The sequence below is a fragment of the Lampris incognitus genome, chromosome 15, assembly GCF_029633865.1.
Source record: "Lampris incognitus isolate fLamInc1 chromosome 15, fLamInc1.hap2, whole genome shotgun sequence".
In the NCBI taxonomy this organism is placed as follows: Eukaryota; Metazoa; Chordata; class Actinopteri; order Lampriformes; family Lampridae; genus Lampris; species Lampris incognitus.
The window spans coordinates 10,370,149-10,374,750 of NC_079225.1; the positions used below are offsets into that span (position 1 = coordinate 10,370,149).

The 4,602-nt window shown below is 44.9% G+C and overlaps 1 long non-coding RNA gene across 1 annotated transcript; it reads left to right on the forward strand.

Moving 5' to 3' along the window:
- Positions 1–2,579: 2,579 nt before the first annotated feature.
- On the forward strand, positions 2,580–4,299 carry LOC130125434 (uncharacterized). Its single transcript, XR_008811431.1, has 3 exons — positions 2,580–2,645; positions 3,073–3,213; positions 3,759–4,299. It is a non-coding gene; the product is annotated as an uncharacterized LOC130125434 (long non-coding RNA).
- Positions 4,300–4,602: the final 303 nt, after the last annotated feature.

A 4,602-nucleotide genomic window follows, 5' to 3' on the forward strand; every position in this document is an offset into this window, starting at 1 on the left:
TTAGACTGAAACCAAAATATTCGGAAGACTTTATTATAAATGGATGTTCAACTAAATCAAAGACAATAGGCAAATGTAAGACAAATGTAACAATGCTTCTTGGCAATAAATCTTATACCGTTGGAAAGCCTGTTTATTTGCCTTTTAAATGGTGCCACATTTGTAAGGAACATGCATTTGTGGGATGAGCAGCAGAGCTGAGTATGTGGGTTGCGCCCATGAAACATTTGCCAAATCTTCTCTGCCAAGGCCCAACAGCTTATTTTGCTGTTGCTGTTGACTCTTGTTTTGAGCTTCTGGTACCCCACGTGCTGCCAATCAGCTGCCTGATATAAGATTTATTGCCAAGAAGCTTTGTTACAACATAGACATAATCTACCAAACACACATTTCCTTACTTTTTGTGCTAAGTTTAGTTAGCTACCATGAGTACCGGTAAAAAACAAACGTTGCATGAGAGTTTCTTCAGAAGAGGTAGGGGAGATAAAAGGTCTAATGACGATGATAAGAGACAGTAGAGGCTGAGACAGCAAAAAAAGCAGTGTCCTTAAATAGGAAATACGAGGAGATACGGCTTTATTGTGACTGGTGACTCGCATGCTCCGGGCCCCCTGTGTGTGATATGTGGAGACAAACTGTCTAATGAGACAATGAAGCCCTAGAACTGCTTCGGCACCTTGAGTCCAAGCACCCTGCACTTAAAGACAAACCTGTGGAGACAAACCCGTGGAGGACAGAAGCGCGTGCTGAGAGCCACCGCCTTTACACGTGCTGCTGCTCTGAGAGCGTCGTACTTAGTGGCTAGTCGTGTTGCTAAGGCTACTTAGCGGCTAGTCGTGTTGCTAAGGCTACTCAGTGTCTAGTCGTGTTGCTAAGGCTACTCAGTGGCTAGTCGTGTTGCTAAGGCTACTCAGTGTCTAGTCGTGTTGCTAAGGCTACTCAGTGGCTAGTCGTGTTGCTAAGGCTACTCAGTGTCTAGTGGTGTTGCTAAGGCTACTTAGCGTCTAGTCGTGTTGCTAAGGCTACTTAGCGTCTAGTCGTGTTGCTAAGGCTACTTAGTGTCTAGTCGTGTTGCTAAGGCTACTTAGTGTCTAGTCGTGTTGCTAAGGCTACTTAGTGGCTAGTCGTGTTGCTAAGGCTACTTAGTGGCTAGTCTTGTTGCTAAGGCTACTTAGTGGCTAGTCGTGTTGCTAAGGCTACTTAGTGGCTAGTCGTGTTGCTAAGGCTACTTAGCGGCTACTTAGCAGCTAGTCGTGTCGCTAAGGCTACTTAACGGCTAGTCATGTTGCTAAGGCTACTTAGCGGCTAGTCCTGTTGGTAAGGCTACTTAGCGGCTAGTCGTGTTGCTAAGGCTACTTAGCGGCTAGTCGTGTTGCTAAGGCTACTTAGCGGCTAGTCGTGTTGCTAAGGCTACTTAGCGGCTAGTCGTGTTGCTAAGGCTACTTAGTGGCTAGTCGTGTTGCTAAGGCTACTTAGTGGCTAGTCGTGTTGCTAAGGCTAAGAAGCCTTTCACTATCGGCGAAGAATTGATTCTGCCTGCTGCCAAGAACATGTGTTGTGAACTGTGGGTTGAAGCTGCAGCTGCCAAGGTGGCAGAGGTTCCTCTTTCAGCTACCACACTTTCAAGGAGAACTGATGAAGTTGGGGAGTCACAATGTCGTTATATGTATGTAATGTTAATGAGAGGAAAATATGTGCTGTGTATTAATATCCAAACTTTACTTTAAATGATATGATACTATTGATTTGTAAGCCTAAACTACACTCCGGTCGTTATTAACCCCCCCCCCTCCAGTCTGCCAGAATATTGTTTATTAAGCCGGTCCGCGGTGCAAAAAAGGTTGGGGACCCCTGGGTTACAGCTACCGAGGGTCCTGGCACGGGAAACCGCTGATTCACCCAGATACTGTCGGAAGAAAATTTGTGATTGGTCCATTTCCCGTTCCATCATATTAACCCACTGTTTGCCAAGACATATTAGCCCAAGTTAATAACGACGATGTAGAAGTTATTACTGTTATTTCAGTGAATAAAAATGATTAAAAATATTTATTAGGAATACAAAAATTCTCTCAACATCATTCTTGGGTATTCACTGAATACCTTGAAGGTCCATAGGGTTCCCCTCTGAACCACACACACAACCCCCTAAAACCTCCCTATATACACACCAAACCAGTAATCCTGCAATACTTAGAAGGAAAAATAAAGATAGCAAAAAGATTAAAGATGGAATATTTTCACAACCACCCTCACACGTCTGCTCAGCATGCTCACTCACTCTTCAGCTGAGAGAGAGAGAGAAAGAGAGAGAGAGAGAGAGAGCCAGCCAGTCAGGACGACGTGAGGTCATTTACACTTTCTACAGAATAGAATAGAATAGAATAGATTGTCTAAATGTATGAAATAATGTGAAGTGTCGTTGTGTTTTATTCTGACGTAGGGGAAATGATTATTATTGTTATTATTATTATTATTATTGTTGTTGTTGTTATTATTTATTATTCATTACAAATCTGTGTGCTGCTGACCAACATTGAGCTGAACATGTGTCCTAAACTGTGTAGGCTGATCCCAGTGATGGTCTCACCTATGCCTCCGTCTCCTTCTCTAAGAAGAAGAAGCAGAGCAGGGCTGAAGGACAGGTAAGCCGTCTGATGTGGATTCTCTATAGAGGAGACACGGGGAAGAGGGCCAGACAGTACTTAGTCCCAGGTTAGTGGGACACACTATCGCCTCCAGACATGACGGCCACAACTTTTATACTCTGAGCATTTGTTCCTGGTGTGTAGCTGTTCACCGTTGTCAGGTAGAACCCATGTACCCATATTTCAATGGATGAAGATCATTCATTTGTAAATGATGACAAACATTCAACCAAGAGAGACGTTTTGTGTTGTGTTGTGTGTGCTTGTGTCATTTCATGGGCTGTTGTGTTTGAGCGATGTGTAATTTGGTGTTGTGTCCTCTCGTGTCGTGTGGTGTTTTGTTGTATTGTGTCTTTCTTTGTGTCATTGTGTGTTGTGACGTGGTGTTGTGTCTCCTCGTGTGGTGTGCTGCTCCGTCCTACAGGGTCTGGGTGGTGATGATGATGATGAAGAAGTGACGTATCACACTGTGAGAGCTCCTCCTTCCTCTGCCGCGGTCTCTGATGATGCCAGTGTCCTCTACGCCACTGTCAACACACACACACAACATGGGAAAAACTAGAAGGTACATTTCCTGCAGCAAAGTTTGGACTAGCTGAGGGTTTACTGCCCCCGTAACAGGCTTTTAATGCTACGGTCTCCTTGGCAACACCTCTGGCCATTGGTTCTGATGGCAGTGATTAAATAAATGAACAAATGAATGAAGAAAGAAAAGTGAAATGCTTATGTAAGACTCTGGAAATGGGTTATAAAGCAACTGGGCTAAATAATCTAAAATAGGTTGGGCTAAGGAGGAATTGGAAAAGAATATTATTCAGACAACAGTTTTATAAAAGAGAAACATGGCCGACATTTATTAAACATAGTAATATCAACACAAGTGCACTTTGAATGGTCAATAAGAAAAATAACAAGGAATAAGGGTCAAACCCCTTTGGTCTGTCCGTAAAGTCTTTTCAGTGTGTGGACTCAGAGCTCTGGTCAAAAAGGGAAAATATGAAAAGATGAAAGTCTGAAACTACCCGGGTAGTGTGTGTGTAGTGTTCATTCAAAAAATAGAGAGATCTCCAAAACGGTCTTATCTGTCTCTCCTGGTCGTCCTCAATGGAGAAGCGAGACGCCACTCTTCCACGTGCTGTCCACGCCTCGTGGGTCACAGGGCTCGCTGCTCCCTTCTCTTGGGGAAGGAATCCAGCACACAAAGACCAACCGGAGAACCCGGGCAAAGAAAGAAAACAGGTCTCCAAGCAAGCAATCCTCTCCAATCCAAACGGCATTAATTAACTTAAACTGGTAAACTTAAAGGAGTAAAGGTAACAAAGGCATAAATGTTGTATCTCTGTTCCAGCTTCTGCGAGTTGGGCTTTTGTTCCTTCGTCTGCAGCTCAAGAAAAGTCTGCAGTTAATCTGTTTCAACTCTCGTTCTGATCTGACAAGGCCTGGCAATTGTCCATTTGGACAGGCTGCTAGCGCCCTCTACAGGGGACTGCGGGGACATGCATTAACTCTTTCTAGGGCAGCTAAAATCATGGGGGTTACATTTATCGTTTAGCATATGCCTACAGCATTTCACAAAGTTGAATACATCTGCACATCTCATAAAGTTAACACAACGTGTTTATGTGTGAACACAGCCTCTGTGTTTTTGAACATGTTTCCCCCTTTTTCCCCGCAGTTGTACCTGTCCAGTTACCCCACTCTTCTGAGCCGTCCGGGTCGCCGCTGCACCTCCTCTGCTGATCCGGGGAGGGCTGCAGACTACCACATGCCTCCTCCAATACATGTGGAGTCGCCAGCCGCTTCTTTTCACCTGAGAGTGAGGAGTTTCACCAGGAGGACGCAGCGCATGGGATGATCACGCTATTACCCCCAGTCCCCCCTCCCCCCCTGAACAGGTGCCACGACTGACCAGAGGAGGCGCTAGTGCAGTGAACACCACACATACCCACATCCA